The 21718-nt window shown below is 40.3% G+C and overlaps 1 long non-coding RNA gene and 1 pseudogene across 1 annotated transcript in view; both read left to right on the top strand.

The window, feature by feature from the left end:
• LOC126354518 (uncharacterized) overlaps positions 1-21718 on the top strand; it is a 1203959-nt gene that overhangs the window by 1062817 nt on the left and 119424 nt on the right. The window lies entirely within an intron of this gene.
• On the top strand, positions 8641-8758 carry LOC126356733 (5S ribosomal RNA; annotated as a pseudogene).

The raw sequence follows: 21718 nt of genomic DNA, 5'->3' as shown, positions 1-21718 counted from the left end.
CGGTCGGCAACAGCTCGCCTCAGGAATCGGGAATGACAGAGCACAATCTTGCAAATACTGTGGATTCAGGTTTTGCGTCCTCACCGTTTTCTCAAATAAGACACATTTTCTGTTTTTCAAACTGCGAATATTGCCGGTTCAAATACATTGCCGAATAGCACTGAGGAACATGTTTCAGACACCACTGCATTGTTATTACAATTAATGCAAGAAATGGGACAAAAGCTTCACAAGTTAGACACAATGGAACAAAATCTTCAAAGGTTAGACACAATGGAACAAAAGCTTCAAAAGTTAGACACCACGCCTGAACAAACACGTGAAGATTTAACTAATGAGTTACATAACATTGAATCGAAATGTCAAAAAGTCTGTAATGACGTAAAAACACAAATGTGTGAGCATTTTCAACCTATTTTTTCGCGGCATGAAAATGCATTACAGAATCACGAAGCAGCCATAAAAGAACTGCAAACTATTGTTCATGAAAATCATGAGACCTTGCAAGCCAAAATTGACTCAGTTGCATCTACCGATTCGGTTACGCAACTTGCAAAAACTCAGGAAAACTTAAAGGACACAGTAGATACGATTTCAACACAAATGGACACTCTGAAATTTGGTTCAGAAAAACACACTGAGCAAATAAATACACTATCGGAGAAAGTAGCCGAACTTTCGGATCAGTTCATTAACTTATCTACAAAGGCAGATGATGATCTGAATGACACAGAAGAGTGCGAACAAATTAGGAAATTCAAACAAAATCAGAATCAAATTAATAAGCAACACCAAAGAGAAATCCGGGAAGTACAAGATCAGGTGACACAGGTAATACAAGAATTACGTATTTCAGAGGACACTCGCCCTCCATTACGGGAAGAGGGACATAGAAATACGGAACAGCCACAAAATAATAACACAAGGCACTTCGAAAATTATGAAAGAAATTGGCAAGGTACATCGAATTTTGAGATGGAACCGCAGAAACGATGTAACAATGACCAACATGCGGCTCGCCGACATAATGATTTTGACAATAAGCTGTTCATTACTACATGTAAATTCAAAACATTTAATAATTCTGGCAACGACATTCATCCACAAGCGTGGCTCCATCAATTCTCTGATTGTTTTCCTCCCAGCTGGTCACTAGAGCACAGATTAGAATTTATGTGTGGCTACTTAGAGAATGAACCAGCTGTAAAAATGCGATCGGTCATTCACGATTGTCACAGTGAAGGAGAATTTTATCATGCCTTACTCTCAGCATATTGGTCTCAAGCCACACAAGACAGAATAAAACATGGCATCATAATGATGAAATATTTCCAACAATCTGACTTTTCCAGTCTTGTGAAATATTTTGAAGACATGTTGCACAAGAATCAGTACCTGTCAAACCAATACAGCCCCTCAGAACTCATCCGCATTTGCTTAATCAAATTACCGGAACATTTACGGCGTATTATTTTGGTAGGACGTTGCAAAGACGACACTGAAGCTTTTCAGCGACTCTTACAAGAACTGGAAATTGACACTGACAATCGCGGAACGCAAAAACAGAAGCACAACAATTACAGGTCATATCCGTCGCAATTCAGCGATGAAAGAAATAACAACTGGACACGACAAGGCTATTCTCACAACACAAATCGTGACCAAAATAGACACCACCCGTATGACAACCACTGGCAGAGTAATAGTTACAGAGAAAGATCGTGTTTCCATAGTAATGAACATGACAGAGACAATCATAGAAACAGACAATATGCCAACCAGAACTATTATTATCACGGTAGACAGAATAACTTCAGACGCAAGGGTCCACCGCGCAGTGATAATTCAGGGAGAAATTCTCCACCACATGACCGACAAACAAGAAATTACAGGAACTACCGACATGATGACAGACGACATAATCATAATGACAGACCGGAATTCCATCAGAACTGATGAGCTTCAAACAGGGCAGGGCCTTCTCGTCAAGGTGAATTTGTAGAAGTTAGGTCTCCTAATCCCAATAACGGCGCGCGCCAACAAAGAGACGGACAATGACTCGCACTGCAGGCAGCCGCGTGCACCGGCTGGCTCAGAGAAGAATAACATAGACGCTAATCTTGAGAAAAATTCCAGTATTCTTTACCGACGTATGCCACATGATAATTGCGTTCAAGTTGAAAATCTGCGTACTAGGAAGAGTAAAGGTTTACACCACATTTCACATGTACAACCGTTTATTGAAATATAATCTGCTTTTTAACTTTGTCTTTGCCATAAAACATTTCACTTCACATTTCTAGTATGCTTTGTCACACTGAGAAACTGTTAACATGCAACAATATTTGAAAATAAATATCCAATCAAGAACCAAGACAACTTATCTAAACAGAAATTACGAATGCATTGTTGCAGCGAACAGACGACACAGTGTTATTGTGTGTGTACATTCTTGCTTGTTAGTTGCACGATTACGTAACGACCATAAGGCTCACATACTTAGAACATATACTGCTAATGAGATTTTAATGCAACATTTTGGTTTACTTGAAGATACATTCTGGATTTAAAGTACTTTCTGTGAGATACCAGATGACACAGTGGTTAGTTTATGTGACAACTACACTACTAATATGTGACACGATTTACATTGTTGCTTTTGCGGTGTATGTGTTTTATATCTGCACAGTTTTTCTGAATTCTTCTGGAAAGGAAAACATGTTTTAGTACTAACTTATGTGATATAGCTACAATGAGACAGCCTTTTCTATAGAACAACAATAAGTTACTGCACAGTACTTTCTTCATCACGGCAATAAGCGTAGTAACTACGATATGTATACGCAAAGCATTTCATTTTTGTTTATCATGAGGTGAGTACGTTGACTTCTGCAGAACTTAGCTTTCGCAGGACGACAACTACGACACTTCCACAGAGATTATCTTATAACAAGACGCACAGTTTAGCGCTACAGTACACGTATTTGAGTGATTAATTTTGTACTAAAACATTTATTTTTAAAGATATTTGAAGTACAATGATACAAAGGTTTTCGGTGATACATTTCATTCCATTGCTGTAATCTGTAACACCTGAGGATATAATTACATTAGTCCTCAGGGGGGTACACGCCTACTTTGTGTACCATGTGTCTGGCAAGCACAAGGAGCCCTAGCTAATATGGTATTTGCTTATACAACTTTACACATCGGTACCATATTTCTCTAACACATACATTACACAATTATCTGGTCATTTAACTGAGAAACAAACATTTTTTCAAATACGTCAGTGACACATGTTTACTCAATTACACAGTAGGATAATTTCACACTTATGAAATTGTATTCGGTCTGTACTTTGTGAACTGTTCATATTTTTTCGGAACCATTGCGATACTATGAGAGCTTTGAATGATGTATTTGGTATGTGGATCATGATTTTTAATGTACGTTTGAGGTAGATGACCTTTTGACATGAGGAGAGAATCTTTTTAGGTTTTGAAATTATTGGAGGAAGCTACGACGATTTTGAGAATTTGACAGAAGTGTTATGATGTTATTATTACGATGACTATGTGTATTATGCTGTTGCGGTATGTTTATGACCAATAAGCTGATGCTATATGACTTATTTGATTATGCTACGTATCTGTTGTGATGAAATATTGAAGAAGTGTCGACGAATAAGGTAAGGAATAATGAGTAGTGGTTAGTGACTCTGGTTTGTGAAAAAGGAGGTTGGAAACCAAGAATCGTACTTTAAGAGTTATGAAATGTATGTAAATGGGTGAATGTATTACAATAGGATTTTTTTCTACAGATGTGTAACGCAAATTCTTGACCTGTGAAATTTTTTATATGAGACTGCCACTGTAGTGGAAACTGGTGTCGTAACTATTTTGGTAAGACAGTTAAGTGACCACCTGCACGTAATGCGTCGTGGGCACCCAGCTGCGCGACAGCCGCCTGGAAACAAGCGATTAGTGTGTGCCTTCCAGAGGCACAGGAAAGAAAAAAGACCATTATCCTCGCTATTGACAGTCCTTTGTAGAAAGCAAACACGACACCCTCAAACTTGAAACATATGATTACACTGTGGAGCTCTTAATTTCTGATATTTACTAACATGCCTAATGAAATGATGAGAAACATTTTACATCTATTGTCTTTCTAGTTGAGAGAATTTTTTTGCCTTTGGAGACTCCATTTCCCTAGTGAATGACGTTTCATATGTTGATTTATATTTGCTCATTTTGTTTAATATCCAGTTTCTATCTGCACTGCAGCATTGGCTAAAACAAAATTTAATAGATGTACTAATATCACTATTTTCTGTCTACAGACCCAGTAAAGAATCATTTTATGATGTACTTTTTAGAAAAGAGAGCACAAATAGACATTTCCCTTCACAAGAATTGCAAAAATAATTTTTTTACTATTTGGTAACTTGTCTGCTGGCGTATGTTCTCGTGATGCATCACTCTAGTGTTAAGATGTGACATAGGTATTAAACATTTTTACTGTAATATTTTTTCTGCTTCAGCTTTGTTATGTTTAGGTATAAGTTATTACATTTATTGCTGCTTCCTATGCTTACTTGTATTTTTTAGTCATTGCTGTTTGTGTTAATTGTTTTGTGGTGCTGCATTGCGTCGTCCCTTAGTTTAGCATCAGAGCTCTGTAGATTTTAAGTTAGCTTAATAGGGGGTAGACTATATAAGAAACTAACTATGAGGCATTGGAAGAAATGCATTGAGAAGCTATAAGAAAATGATTTGTCCAAAAAAGTTGTGTACAGTGGAGGAAAACTGTTTTTGAAACAGGATGTGAACAAAATACAGAAAGCATGCTTGGATAGGATATTTTTGGTGGAAACAAATGTTGAGATAAGACGAAAGATCTACAGAATGACGTTTTGGGTTGGACTGCAGTACCAAATGTTACACTGAAAACAAACCCTGTCCTTTCCCTTTCTGTTGTTCCGCTATGTGTTTGTGTACTCTTGTATATTTGTGTTCTTCCTGTCTTTGTATGTTTATCTGATGAGAGTTACATTATAGAATTTTTCTGATAATATGTTATTTACTTTGTAAAGATGCTTAGACATTATTTATTCTGTTTTATTTTAATGCTCATGTGTGAAGTTGATGTTTGAAAAGTTATTCTGATCTTTTATGTATGTACTTATATCGTAAATTTTTTAACACTGATGTATTTGCTATTTCGATTCTTTTGTAAAGCCTGTATTACTGCAAATGTTATCTGTACTATTATGTTCTTTAATGATATATTCTGTACCTTTGTTATTGTATTCTCATGTTATAAAATTGTAATTGACGCCTGTTCATCAAATTAAGTAACTTGTAAGTTACATTTCACTGCACACATTTCTGTTGGTCATAGTATATGGACAATATGTGAGAAGCAGGGACTGATAGTGTTTGCACGTGTGTTAATAATTCAGCAAGGGACTGGATAACAGAATTGCTGGTTCTAAGGACATTTCAAACAAATTCTTTGTGAGTGGACACGTAGTGGTTTATAGACTTGCTGCATTCTCTGCAAGACTCTTCAGTGGTGATTGTGCACCTGCACAGTTGCAACAGATGGCTGCTGGCCGTCTCTACATGGACTACAGTGGGTTTGCATCTTTGATGGCCCACCAATACCATTATTTCTACAAGGACTGCAGTGGGTCTGCACCTCTGGTGGCTCACCAATACGATAATCTCTACTACGACTTCAGTGGGTCTGCTCTGTGATGACCTACCTACCAATATTCTTCAAACCTTCGTCTGACTCTGCTGTGGGTTTGCTCTGTTGTGGCCCATTACCTTTCTGCGTGTCAAGAGTCAGCACTATCTTTCCGTCGTAAGGACAACACTACTTCTTCCAGACTGCATGGAAATCCTCTACTTCCGTGTGCATTTTCTTTTACTGCTCAGACTTTGACCAAAAAAACACCAATTTTACTGTGTTGAACGATCAGGACTGTCTTTCTGGACTGTGAGAAAATTTTACCTTTGACCAACATTTTATCAATAAGTGTGTTCATTTGAGTTCTTTGTTATTGTAATTATGAAATTTTTTTCAAATCTGTATTGGCCATTGCCCAAAACAATTTGTAAAATTTTTTGTGGGGAGCATGGGGGCTATGTAAGTAGGCTGTTTAGGTTTTCTTATTGGTAACGCCACGTAGCGCTCTGTATGAAAATCGCTGGCTGTGCTGTGTGCAGTCTGTGGCTGGTTTGCATTGTTGTCTGCCATTGTAGTGTTGGGCAGCGGCAGCTGGATGTGAACAGCGCATAGCGTTGCGCAGTTGGAGGTGAGCCGCCAGCAGTGGTGGATGTGGGGAGAGAGATGGCGGAGTTTTGAAATTTGTAGGACTGGATGTCATGAACTGCTATATATATTATGACTTTTGAACACTATTGAGGTAAATACATTGTTTGTTCTTTATCAAAATCTTTCATTTGCTAACTATGCCTATCAGTAGTTAGTGCTTTCAGTAGTTCGAATCTCTTATTTAGCTGGCAGTAGTGGCGCTCGCTGTATTGCAGTAGTTCGAGTAACGAAGATTTTTGTGAGGTTAATTTAGTCAGGATCATTCTCTTGTAGGGATTACTGGAAGTCAGATTGCGTTGCGCTAAAAAAATATTGTGTATCAGTTTAGGCACAGTCATGTATAATTGTTCAATGGGGACGTTTCACTGTCTCTTCTGTAGTGAATGTTTCTGATTTATCTGCCCACTGTTACTGAGTATCCTTGATTAAATAATAGCATTATCACAGGTGGTAAATGGTGCCATGCAATGTAAGCTGCGGCATTCCATACATGAATGCGATAGTTACAAAGCTACAGCATGCACGAGCGACAAATTGTGCGCGGAGTTTAATTGCACAATTTTTCTAAAATAAGTGGTCTCATTACCTCAGTTCTAGTAATCTATCACACCGCTAGTGTTCGTCTCCCTTGTTTCTCGTCATTCGTCTTGTCTGAACGAACTTACACAATGTCTGGGATTTCTGCAATTGACTTGAAACAGGAGCGCGTTAATCACGTACCCGAGGATTTTAATTTTTCTTGCTTCTGTGAACTAAGTACGAAATAAATCGGATGCAGTTGAACAAGCAAGCACATCCAACGTTTTCTACACCAGCTCCTCAAATTGCAACCTTTCTTGTAGTATTTACACCGGCGTTTTAGTTCTGATTCGCGTGTATCTTACTTTCCTGAGCGTTGTGATTTCTTTCCCCCAGTTTTCTTCCACGTACAAAGAACTTTTCTATCCTACTGCTATTTCAGCATTTTGTCAGTCATCAACCGAAATGTAATTGTTTCTTCAGATCGTGTGTTCGCAGCGTCTACTGGCATTAATTTGGTCACATCTGCCTCTTTTGTTATTTTTACTCTTATAATATTCGAAGCTTTTTCCTAGTGTCAGACAAATATTCATCACTTTGACTGACATGTGGCGTCATATTTAATATTTGTAAAATATTTTCAGGGTATAGGGATAAATTTACTAGTGAGACTCACTAATTATTCTACATTTAAAAATGTACACCTACACAGCTCTGCAGAGTGTATGATAATGCCTGGTTTGTTTCAATATTACTCTCCCCGTGTCCTCTTCTAGTCCCTTTGATTATAAGAGACAATGTTTGTATTTGTGCTTTCGTACATGCTCCAATCTCTTTACTTGATTTACACAAACTCTATGCAAAGAATTTAATGAAGACAACAGAATAGATTCAGGGTATCCTATGGATACTGGTGTCCTGAAAATAATTCAGTAAGAACAGCGTCAGTTCCCTTTTAATACTATCTTGCTAAGTTCCATGTTACAGTTTCATGCGACTGTGCGATGCTAGAAATGAAACGATTCCAATGTGCATAAAAGCATAAAATAGTATCCATCTTGCGGATTCGCCGAACTGTACCAAGTATAATAAAGAGGATACAGTTACACACCAGTTCACTTGCCACTACGCACGCAAAGTCTTAATTGGACATAACAAAAACTTGCATTTGAGGACCGTAACACACGATGTTAAGATAAAAGTAGTAGTGGCACAAGACCAGAAACAAGACGCCGGCCAGAAATGTAATATGGCTGTCACGCCAGTCCGAACATTTCGTGATAACATCAGAAACACAGAATTTAATAGTATTTCAGAGCAAACAAACAATATTACTCCATGAACAACAGAACAAACGAAATTATCAAACAAATTTGCAAACTATGCAAGACATTGTATCGTTGCGGCTGCCACATTAAGACCAGTGAATAGACTTCTGTGGTCTCTACTTTCTAACTTGTATTTGGTAATTTTATCTATTGTCTTGTTTTTATTGGGTAGTTATAACTAAAAGTTCGGCTAGTCATGGAGATCCGGAGTGGGCTGTAATTATCGTATTGCATCGAAATTTGGTCAATATGTTAAGGCGTTAGTACGGTGCCGATTTACTCTGGAAATAATTAGTTCCAATTATTGGCGACCAGGTGCAAAACTGTCACTGTACAGCATCTCTTTGACGTCTCTGGTGCTCATATTCAACAAAAACAAAACGGCGGTTAGTAATAAAATCAACATTATGCCTATCTAATTTGTTTGACCTTTGCAGCCCAAGTCGCCAACGGCCTTGCCGCAGTGGTAACAACGGTTCCCGTCAGATCACCGAAGTTAAGCGCTGTCGGGCTGGGCTAGCACTTGGCTGGGTGACCATCCGGTCTGTCGAGCACTGTTGGCAAGCGGGGTGCACTCAGCCCTTGTGAGAAAAACTGAGGAGCTACTTGATTGAAAAATAGCGGCTCCGGTCTCGGAAACTGTCATACGGCCGGAAGAGCGGTGTGCTGACCACATGCCCCTCCATATCAGCATCCAGCGACGCCTATGATCTGAGGATGACACGCCGGCTGGTTGGTACCGTTGAGTCTTCCAAGCTCCGTTCGGACGGAGTTTCTTCCCATATCACGTTCCTAATCCGTTACATATAGAAACAGTAATTTACGCCCTTCTTGCATTCACAGTACCAAATTCGCATATGGTGTCCAAAAATAGAACTATTTTTTTTTCAGCTTCACTCGGTCGAGCATTAAGACAATCTAATATCTTCCAAACCAGACCAGCTGCGCTTCAATTATAATCAACCGTGTTTTACAAGTAGCTAACCGATTTAATGTAGGAAAAGGCAATAAAAAGAAAAAAATTGGTGCATCGGGGGAACAGATTTTTATATTATCTTTTAATATTTTACATTACAACAACCATAAACTATAGTGTCTGCAGATGACCAAGCGATTGGATTAAGTCAAAATATCATAATTATTTGCGTTTATGAAGGAATTTAAACGAGCTTTGGACGACTTACGGTGAAATAAGGCAGAAGGGATAGATAACATTCCATCATAATTTCTAAAATCATTAGGGGAAGTGGCAACAAAACGACTATTCACATTGGTGTGTAGAATATATGAGTCTGGCGACATACCATCTGACTTTCGGAAAAGCATCATCAACACAATTCCGAAGACGGCAAGAGCTGACAAGTGTGAGAATTATCGCACAATCAGCTTAACAGCTCATGCATCGAAGCTGCTTACAAGACTAATATACAGAAGAATGGAAAAGAAAATTGAGAATGCGCTAGGTGACGATCAGTTTGGCTTTAGGAAAAATAAAGGCACGAGAGAGGCAATTCTGACGTTATGGCTCATAATGGAAGCAAGGCTAAAGAAAAATCAAGACACGTTCATAGGATTTGTCGACCTGGAAAAAGCGTTCGACAATATAAAATTTCGCAAGCTGTTCGAGATCCTGAAAAAGTACGGGTAAGCTATAGGGAGAGACGGGTCATATACAATATGTACAACAGCCAAGAGGGAGTATTAAGAGTGGACGATCAAGAACGAAGTGCTAGTATTAAGAAGGGTGTAAGACAAGGCTGTAGCCTTTCACCCCTACTCTTTAGTCTGTACATCGAGGAAGCAATGATGGAAATAAAAGAAAGGTTCAGGAGTGGAATTAAAATACAAGGTGAAAGGCTATCAATGATACGATTCGCTGATGACATTGCTATCTTGAGTGAAAGTGAAGAAGAATTAAATGATCTGCTGAACGGAGCGAACAGTCTAATGAGTACACAGAATGGTTTCAGAGTAAATCGGAAAAAGACGAAGGTAATGAGAAGTAGTAGATAAGAGAACAGCGAGAAACTTAACATCAGGATTATTGGTCACGAAGTCAATGAAGCTAAGTAATTCTGCTACCTAGGCAGTAAAATAACCAATGACGGACGGAGCAAGGAGGACATCAAAAGCAGTCTCGCTATGGCAAAAAAGGCATTTCTGGCCAAGAGAAGTCTACTAATATCAAATACCGGCCTTAATTTGAGGAAGAAATTTCTGAGGATGTACGTCTGGAGTACAGCATTGTATGGTAGTGAAACATGGACTGTGGGAAAACCGGAACAGAAGAGAATCGAAGCATTTGAGATGTGGTGCTATAGACGAATGTTGAAAATTAGGTGGCCTGATAAGGTAAGGAATGAGGAGGTTCTACGCAGAATCGGAGAGGAAAGGAATATGTGGAAAACACTGATAAGGAGAAGGGACAGGATGATAGGATATCTGCTAAGACATGAGGGAATGACTTCCATGGTACTAGAGGAAGCTGCAGAGGGCAAAAACTGTGGAGGAAGACAGAGATTGGAATACGTCAAGCAAATAATTGAGGACGTAGGTTGCAAGTGCTACTCTGAGATGAAGAGGTTAGCACAGGAAAGGAATTCGTGGCGGGCCGCATCAAACCTGTCAGTAGACTGATGACCAAAAAAAAAAAAATGAAGGAACATAAATTTTATTTTGCGATCAAAGAAAGACATAAAGGGTTCCAGAAAAAGAAAAATTATTTCAGAGTGAAGGAATATTAGTCATCACAAGGGGCTTGAGTATATCTCTAGTTTTTCTATACCACGAAAACTGATGTTTTCTTGTTGTTTACAATTAAAGAGAAATTTAATTAGAAATCAGAAAGAATAAAAGATACAAAAGGGAAAAATGGGGTAGCCTATATGACTGTTAACGGAAGTGCCCTGCGCCCCATGTTTCAACCCTGCCACTGCTTAAATGTAGAATGAAAATCATCAGTTACGGCGAAAGAACGCTTCAGATATGACAAGTCACTCTTGTTCTGCCAACAGCCTTTTGGAATATGGTACAGAATTATATAGAGTTTCAGAGTAACTTCTTACTTTTGGAGTAGTAAAACGTTCCTAAAAGGTGGAAAAATTAGCAAGGATCAACGGCAAGTGACTGCAGAAAGGAAGAGATACCATTGGATTAAAGACACATAATGTGTAACCACAGGACATGTGGCCAGTAATTGAATCTCATGATAATATCTCCTTTGGTAAAAGATTACAAATTAGTCCCTCAGTCGGATCTGCAGCAGGGTACTGCCGAGGAAGAGGTAACCATGAGAAAAAACTGACTATCCTGTTTTAATCTGTTTCCAAAACTTAAAGAACGCTGCAGAAAATAGGAATTTCTGTCGAACTAACATAAGGCATTAACCAAAATAGTAGAAAATGATTTAATGAGAGTAGGATTCTTTATCACTAAGACAGCAAGGCAAAAGCTAGGTGCTGAGCAATGTTCATTAACAGAATTATTCTCATAACAATCGACGGCAAATCATTACCAACAACAACAGTTCGCGTATACATGCCGAAGTCATAAGCAGAAGATGAAGACATAGATAAAAATTTATGAACAGTACGCAAAGGCAAGTGACAAACTAATTATCATGGGGTTTGGTTTGCGGTAGTTGGGAAAAGAATAGAAGGAACAGTCACTGTAGAAGGCGGGCTTCGTAGCAAGAATGGGACAGACCGAAGACTAATTGTGTTCTCCGAAAAAATTCTCCGCACCTCAGCTGTCAACGCTTCTAGCGGCTCTACGGGGGACCGGAGTTCAATTCCTGGTAATCCTAGGGGGTTTTCCGGTGAGAGGACTGGAAAGGGGTGCACTCAGCTCCGCGATGCCTCAAGAATACCTACAACGGCCGGGAGAACAGTGTACTGAACACCGCATCCAATCATGCCACTGGGAGAGGATGACATGGCGGCCAGTCGGTCCCGACTATCTGATCAGCGCCAGATAGCGGAGCTTTGCATTTGCAATAAATTTTCATATAGTATAGCGAATTAACTGTTAAAAATTGTAGGAATGGCTTGGAACGACTGAAAGACTCTAGTTGGATTACACTGCGGTCAGGCAGAAATTCCGAAACCATATACTGCATTATAAGGCGTACCGAGGTGCCGACCACATTTTAATAAGCAGCAAGAGCAGACTGAAATTTAAGAGATTAGTGCAGACGAATAAATGTGGAAAGACGTGGTATACTTAAGTAGCTGCGCATAATGAGGTATATTTGTAGTTCTCTAAGGCTGTATATGTTGCAACAATAAATGTCACAGGATGTAACTGAGTTAAAGGAGTCCAGGCATCTCTGCAAAACGCAGTCGCAGAAGCTATATGAACAAACTTGGGTACAAATGAGGTAACGTCGAAGGTGTCTTGGATATCAGATGAAATACTTGGGATGATTGACGATGAGAGCAGTACAAAAATTTTCAGGGAAACATAGGACTACAGTAGCATAAGTCATTTACGAATGAAATAAATAGGAAGTAAAGAGAGATTAAGGCGAAACAGCTGTAGAAACATTACTAAGAAATCGAAAAGAAAATTGTCGTAGAAAGAACTGACACAACACATAGAAAACTGTTGATCGCAGATATAGAATGAATAGATGGAACTCGTATACTGAAGGCATTTACAAAAGGAAGTGCTTCTCTTTTTTCCTAAGAAAGTAGGGGTCGACATGGAGGTCATAGTATTGCAATCAGAGGTTACCAGGGTTTTGAAAGATTTGCGGTCGAATAAGGCAATAGGGGTCTCTAAAACTATGGGGTGTGAGTGACAACCAAACGACTATAAAAGCTGATGGGTAGAATTTGAGACTGGAGGCATGTCATCAGACTTTCGAAATAATATCAAAAAATCCCGAACACAACAATTGTAGACAAGTGCAATAACTATTGCACAATAAGCGTAACAGGCCATCCATCCAAGTTGCTCACACGAATAATATACAGAAGGTTGGAAAAGCAAATCAAGGACTTGTTAGGTAAAGATCATTTAGGCTTATTAAATGTAAGCGCCAATGAAGCAGTTCTGATGTTACACTAGATAATGGAAACTAGACCTAAGAAAAATCAAGACACGTTTATTTAAAATGCAGACTCACAAGAGTTGTTTGACAGCGTGAAGTAGTGCTTAATGTCCCAAATTCGAGAAATATTGGATGTGTAAAATGCAATATTTCAAGAACAAAGAAGAAACAATTAGAGTGTAAGACCAAAAACGCAATGCTCGGATTTCAAATCGTGAAGACGGGGATATAGTCTCTCGTCCATACTGTTCAATCTCTACATCGAAGAAGTAATGACGGAAATAAAAGAAAGGTTCAAGAGGGGAATTAAAATTTTGCGTGAAAAGATATCAGTGATATGATTCCCCAATGATATTGCTGTCCTGAATGAAACTTAGGAATAATTACAGGAATTATTGAGTGCAATGATCAGTCTACTTGGTACAGAATGTGGACTGAGGGAAAGCCGAAGGGAAACGAAACTAATTATGTGTAGTAGAAATAAGGTTAGCGTCAAACCTATTGTCAGAATCAGTGAAACAGAAGTACACAAAGTGAAGGAATTCAGCTACCTTGGAAACAAAATGTCACAGGGTAGACTTCAAAAGGAAACAATTACAAGGAAAAAGGGCATTGGTTCAAATATTCAAATGTGTGTGAAATCTTATGGGACTTAACTGATAAGGTCATCAGTCCCTAAGCTTACACACTACTTTAACTAAATTACTCTAAGGACAAACACACACACCCATGCCCGAGGGAGGACTCGAACCTCCGCCGGGACCAGCCGCACAGTCCATGGCTGCAGCGCCTTAGACAAAAGGCATTGGTGAAATCTGTCTACCGGTATCAAACATAGATCTTAAATTGACAAAGAACTTCCTGCTCATATACGTCTGGAGCAGAGTATTGTATGGTAGTGAATCACGAACTGTGGAAAATCCGGAAAAGAAGGAAATCGACGCGTTTCAGATTTCTTGCTGCTGAATGATGTTGACAAGTAGGTGCACTGAGAATCTAAAGAATGTGGAAGATCTCCGCGTGAATGGCGAAGAAGGAACAAATGGAACACTGACAAGAAGGCGGGGCAGGATGGTAGGCCATATTTTATGACATGAAGAAATAACTTCCACGGTACTAGAAGTAGCTTTAGAGGGTAAAAACTGCAAAGGAAGACAGAAACTGAAATACATCCACCAAATAATTCAGGACGTAGCTTTGCAAGTGCTACACTCGGATGAAGATACTGATACATGAAAATAATTCGATGCGACCACATGAAAACAGTGAAAAGAGCGACGACGGAAAAAAAATCTATTTCAATTCCCTAGGTACTTCTGGTGATATTTCCTTTGCTGTCGAACAATGACTTTATACGATGCTTTTTTTTAAGTAAGTACCGTTTAGAAATTAAAAAAGACGTGCTAAGATATCTCAATAATTTTAATTTTCCATGAAAGCCTGTACCTCAATCTACTTTTCTACACAATAACCGTCAATATTGAGGTACTTGTCATAACGCTGTAGAAGGCTGCCGCCTGACTTGTTAACCACTGCATCACCACTGTTTTGACATCGTCATCGTCTTGAAGACGCTGACCGCCCAGGTGTTTCTTGAAGTGCAGGAACAGATGGTAGTCACTGGGTGCAAGATCGCGGCTGTACAGACGATGATCTAGAGGTTTCCATCGAAAAGATGTGATGAGATCTTTGGTCTGATCCGCCACATGCGGACGGGCATGTCTTGCAGCAAAACGATGCCCTTCCTCAGCTTCCATGGACTGTTACTTTGATTCTGGTGTGACGTAGGCCATCCATGTTACATCGCCCGTATCAATCTGGCTTAAGAAATCGTCATCGTCGTTGTGGAACCGCTCAAGGAAGGTCAATGCACTGTCTAAACATTTGGTTTTGTGCACATCCGTCAGCAATTTTAGTACCCAACGTGCGCACAATTTTCGGCAATTCAAGTGCTCGGTCACAGTGCCATACAAAACACTACGACAAACATTAGGAAAGTCATCCCGCACGAAGGAAATCGTAAAGCATCTGTTTTCTCACACCTTATTGTCCACTTCCTGCACCAAAGTTTCATTAACGACCGAAGGGCGCCCACTCTGTTGCTCATCACGCACATTTGTGCGGCCATCTTTAAATGCTCTTACCCACTTTCTTACCATTCCATCACTCATAATGATTTCTCCGTAAACTGCACGGATCGCTCATAGTATTCGATGCCGGAGTCTAAGGGTAAATAATCAGTAAATAAAATGTAAAGGAAATAGGAGGTCCAAAGTAAAGTTTGGGTATCTCAGTTAACGAGTAAGGCGGTCTTTTAGGTCTACGAATTAGTGGTTATTTGTCTTGCAAGTGAAAGTTCCCCGTCTACACTTTTATGATTTATATTACTTTACATTTCTATTTCTTCTAAATTTGATAGCAACCAAAATTTTCCGTTCCGATTGCAACGTATTTGAGATATTAGTGATACTTGTCGTCGAATGCTGTCCACTCTGAAAGTCCTTTGCTACTTCCGACAAATCGTTCCCTTTATTATTGTATCAACGAACCTTGTCCAGAAGTTTCTTCGCGTCTAGGCTACATACTTATTGCCTCATCCTGGCAGCTTATTTTACAAACTCCCACTTCCCCAATGTCCGGCAGCTCGTGGTCTTTCGGTAGCGTTCTCTCTTCCCGCGCACGAATTCCCGGTTCGATACCCGGTGGGGTCAGGGATTTTTCATGCCTCGAGATGACTTGTTATTGTTGTGTCGTCTTCATCATAATCACTCATCCTCATTACGGTCGGAGGAAGGCAACGGCAAACCACCTCCACTATGACCTAGTCCAGTACAGCGGTGCGGGTCTCCTGCATCCTCCCCTACGCTCCTCGGATTATCGGACAACATTATCACTTCTCCCATTAAGTTTTCACATGTGATTATCTTACGAAGGAGTGCTGAACTGTAATGGATCCAATCTGTTTTCCTTAAATTCTGTTCTCAGTATCAGTCCAGGAATTATAAGTTAGCTACATTTCTCGGTCGACCTATAAGCTTCACCGATTCGAGTTGCACCGTCTGCCGCTGGAAGGCGCAGAATTATTGCGTGTAACAGGGCAGCGTGTAACTGCGTTGCAGCTTGACAAAACTGACAGCACGAATTCTATGAGTTTTTTCGCACATAGAGCACCCTCTCATTCCGCATGACGGTGCCAGACCATTCAAGGATACACTGTCACCGCTCATTCTCCCTACAGTCCCGATTTGCCATCATCTGATCTTCATCTGTTTCCAAAACTCAAAAAAAAAAAAAAATAGCCCATGAGGAGTTCACTTCAATAGTGATGAAGTTGTGCAAGCAGCGGTAAGGTTGTGCCTCCATTGACAGAGTCAGACATTGTTCAGTGACAGTATCAACGAACTGGCCTCTTGTTGGAAGAGATGTCTTCGTCACCAACGTGACCACAATGAGAAATAACTATTTAAACAAGAAGATTTAAAATGTAAAATGTGAGGAAGGTTTGTTTTATTTAACAAAATTTAAGAGATTTCACATAACAATATCGAGAGAATATGCAATAATTTGTTTTGTCTGACTTTATCAAAAGTTTTTGGGTGAAGGCGAAAAGTGTTTCTACATTAAAATCTCTGGTTTCCTATCAGCAATTTGAATGAATGATATATGTCCATCGTAATATTTCTTTTCTAAAGCCGTTTTGTTGCTCACTCAGGATGGATACCTATCATCTGTAGAATTTATTTTTGATGAGGTTTGAAAATCTTTTAAATGCTATGTTCAGTAAGCCTATTTCTCGCTATTCTTTATGTCTCCTTTTTGAAGATGAAAATGACAATGCAGCAATCAGATGTATAATCTCCAGTAAGATTGGTAACTATCTACATCAAAAAATAATTAACCTAGAGCAATGAAATTTCGGAAATACATTTGTCTATTTAACATATACATGTGATTAAGATTGCAAGATCACAAGTTAATGTTACCGCGAGATAAGCCATTGCAAATGTGAAACCGGTCTAAGCGGCAAGATATTCAATACGAGCATGCGGACGTGCATGTATTGTGTCGTACAGTTTCCGGATATCATTTTGTGGAATGCAGTTCCATGCCTATTGCAATTGGTCGGTAAATACAGGAACGATTAATGCTGGCTGTGAACGACGCTGGTGTTTCCGTCCGATAATGTCCAGTATGTGATAGATTGGGGACAGAACTGGTTATCCGGCAGGCCAGCGCCACACGTCGACACTATGTAGAGGATTGTAGAATGAAGGCTTTCACGACCGGGTGCCATGGCTGTTGATATACTTTCCGGGATGTGAGGTCGTGGTCCAAGAACTTTTCTGCTCCTTACGTTTCGTCCAGGACTGCTCTGGACTTCCTCAGAGGCTCTGCTCCGCTGAGTCTTGCCGACTGACTGGTCAGGTGTCTGAGAGCGACTTATATATTGTGAGAAAGGGGGTCGTGGTTCAGGTGACACCTGATGGGCAGTGATAATCCATAGCAAAGATAAGGTTGGCTATCGATTACCACCTTGCCAAAGATAAAAATTGTTGGCAATTTTGTAGAGCCACTGTCCATATATCGCTGAGTTTCATAGCCTCCTCTTTCCTATTAAAATTATCGTGATGTTTATAAATTTCAGTAGCTACTCTGTATAGCCGTGGATAGTAATTTAACGTTGTAGATAAAAGTTCGGTATCCGAAAAGTTCACTTAGTGGTTGCTCGGTTGAAGAGCATGTTCCGCTACAGCTGATTTTTCTATTTTTCCTAATCCACAAAGACTTTTATGCTCTTTCAGTCGCGTATTTACGCTTCTTTTGGTAGTATCAATATAAACTTTACCACAGGTACATGGAATTTTATACACACCACATGTCGACAGAGGAGGGCGTTTATCCTTCACAGATCGGAGTACTTGACTTATTTTCTTTGTTGGTTTAAAGACCGGTGTTATGTCATGTTTTCGTAAAATCTTACCGATCCGATATTTATTAAAAAAGTAACAGTGAGCTGTTGTTAATGGCGTCTATGTCATCTCAAATACATTCTTCACTATAACCAACTCACCAATTCCAGTCCGAAAGGGTAGTAACGATTATGACCATTACAGAGTGTATTTAAACCAAAGCTGTTTGCAACCTCATAAAGGCGCTACTAGCGCCACTATTATGCGACTGGTGCGAAATTTGAATAAACATCATCTCTCAGATGCAAAAACACGTCTATCCACTTTCGCTCATGTAGCACAGCACCTCCTCCGTGTCCCGATGTTTTTCCTACGGTGTATAAATGCTTTTCTCGAATATTTACACAGCTCTAGCTTGAATGAATTTTCACCTGTGGCTTTATTATTATTTCCTTTTATAACTTTTTTATGTTCATATTTGGAAATAGTTTTTCTTGTAGGATTGTACGAGACTCTGATGTTTCAGGCCATAGATTTCTACATCTACATCTACATCTACATCTGCAACCGTTTTCAAAAATGAATTCACTTAAACATTCTCTTTTATCTTCCTCTTTAGATTTTTAATTATTTTAAATGTCTGTGGTAGAAATCTGTAAAGATGGTGTTCTAAATGGGCTACAAATTCTTCCCACCTCTATCTGTTGTTCCGGTGTGCTTTTCTCTCAGCGATTACCCTTTTCCTTTGAAATACTGTTTCGTCCTCCTGTTTCCTTATTGACAAGTATTAAAAAATGCGTCTCGTTGACCCTCTACAGACATTCCGGCATCACCAGCCCAGTATCTCTTTGATCGTGTACGATTTTGCTGCGTGCCAAGGCTCTGATGGTCATCTTCTCTTAGACAGTACTGGAGATCCGCCCATTCTCTTTTTGATTCGTATGTTATAGGTGATACTTTCACCAACTCATCAAGTTGTTTTTGGTGTAATGAAAGTATGCTGCGGTTTCTCAAAAGACTTACACAAAAGGCAAGTTTTATATTCATTGTCAGTTTCTTGTACTTATTCCATCTTGGTGGCATTCGGGTGGGGCTTAATAGAAGTTAATGATAAGTTTCGTCTTTTTCAACAAAATTGTTTAAAAATAGAATGTTTAGCTCATTTGAGAATTTAAACCGTGATTAATCTTTTTTATAGGTTTTATAACAAGAAGCAGTTTGGTATAAATAATTTAATCTACTAAAATAATATCGTTGTAACATATTATTTTATGTAAAGCAAAGAGTGTGAGTTCAGGTTCTTTTGTATATGAATCTCCTGTGCAGTGATGAAGGCCATAACTTATAAGCACGTACACCAGAAATACTATTTGGTAACATGAGCGTCTGAAAATTTCCAAGATTTTTATTCTGTCATTTTCCGGTTGCAGTAAAATCATAAAAGTTTAACACAGGTTCAGAGAAGAGGCGCAACTCACATTACACGCAATATTTTCAACACGTCTCACGGCCGCTTCCTACTCTTTCACTTATTTCTATTTTGTAATCATCAAGTGATTTACCGTTCATTTGAACAATGAATTCAAACACTGTTTCTGGAAACACGAAAATGAAACTATAGTCCGCTGAAGATGGGCACAAATCCGATAGCTGCCGTCTCTTATATAAATCACCTTCTGTTACAATTGTTAGCGAATCTTATTGTACACCCTGTAGATGAACAGTCACGGTTTTCAAGAGCATCCATTATGGGTAAAAACCTTTTGAATCATAATTTGTTTACATTTCATCTTATTCTACTATTTCGCGGTCGCAGCACCAACTCTAGCGCTCATTCTGGTAATCTGCCGAGTTATCGAGCTGGAAGCTGATACCATTACTGGTCGTAGTCTGTTTACCAGTCACGATTGCAAGAATAAGCCCCAGAGAATGAAGCTTCGACATGAAAACTTGCAGCAAAAAATTAAAGAAGGTAAATCAAATGAAAATGAGAAAATTTAGATAAGTAATTTGAACACCCAAAACAAGTACATTAACACTTAGGCGAATTGCTACAAGATTTTTCCTTCGAAAAAAGGGAGAAAATCGCAAGTGATTTGTTGTTACTTGAGACATCCAACGAGCGATCTAGTGATCGAGAGATTACCATATAGAGGGAATATTAAATGGTCAGTGAGACACGTGTGGTGACATTGAGATTATTTTATCGTTAGGAAATTGTTTTCTTTAGTGCCGTATACGCGTTTTGTGACGGGTAAGATAAATTTCATCAACCCTCATTTTTTTCCCGGTATTTTGGTGGCATGTATACAAGCGTGCGCGGTAGGATACCCATTGTGACGACGGCGCTGTTCAGCGTCGCCGAGGATGTAACGACCCGCCTGTAGGCGTCTCCTGTGCGTAATTAGGGAAGCCGACATGTCAGGCGCAAAACTGTGTGACACAGTGGGGGGTAGCCTCGTAGTGGCCGCGTCTCGTACAACAGAGCAGCGACGCGACGAGACGGTGGCGTGTCAACAGGCAGAGCCGCAGCCTGTGTGGCGTCGCCGCTGCTCACACAATGGCCGGAGGCTCTACCGCGTCATGGCCGAATTAACACCGCCGGCCAGATTGCTTTTCTCCGCAAACCGTTGTACACATGCTGCATATCTTGCAGAGGCCACACTGCAGCACTAGCCGTCGACAAACAATCACTGTCTTCCTTACGAACCACTGCTAAAAGGAAAAAAGAAAAAAAAGCACCTCACGAACAATTCAAAACACTATTTTCTGTAACTGTTGTACAGGGTGATAATTATTGAACTACACTCCAGGAAATGGAAAAAAGAACACATTGACACCGGTGTGTCAGACCCACCATACTTGCTCCGGACACTGCGAGAGGCCTGTACAAGCAATGATCACACGCACGGCACAGCGGACACACCAGGAACCGCAGTGTTGGCCGTCGAATGGCGCTAGCTGCGCAGCATTTGTGCACCGCCGCCGTCAGTGTCGGCCAGTTTGCCGTGGCATACGGAGCTCCATCGCAGTCCTTAACACTGGTAGCACGCCGCGACAGCGTGGACGTGAACCGTATGTGTAGTTGACGGACTTTGAGCGAGGGCGTATAGTGGGCATGCGGGAGGCCGGGTGGACGTACCGCCGAATTGCTCAACACGTGGGGCGTGAGGTCTCCACAGTACATCGATGTTGTCGCCAGTGGTCGGCGGAAGGTGCACGTGCCCATCGACCTGGTACAGGACCGCAGCGACGCACGAATGCACGCCAAGACCGTAGGATCCTACGCAGTGCCGTAGGGGACCGCACCGCCACTTCCCAGCAAATTAGGGACACTGTTGCTCCTGGGGTATCGGCGAGGACCATTCGCAACCGTCTCCCTGAAGCTGGGCTACGGTCCCGCACACCGTTAGGCCGTCTTCCGCTCACGCCCCAACATCGTGCAGCCCGCCTCCAGTGCTGTCGCGACAGGCGTGAATGGAAGGACGAATGGAGACGTGTCGCCTTCAGCGATGAGAGTCGCTTCTGCCTTGGTGCCAATGATGGTCGTATGCGTGTTT

The sequence above is a fragment of the Schistocerca gregaria genome, chromosome 3, assembly GCF_023897955.1.
Source record: "Schistocerca gregaria isolate iqSchGreg1 chromosome 3, iqSchGreg1.2, whole genome shotgun sequence".
Lineage (NCBI taxonomy): Eukaryota > Metazoa > Arthropoda > Insecta > Orthoptera > Acrididae > Schistocerca > Schistocerca gregaria.
This window is presented reverse-complemented; position numbering and strand designations above follow the sequence as displayed.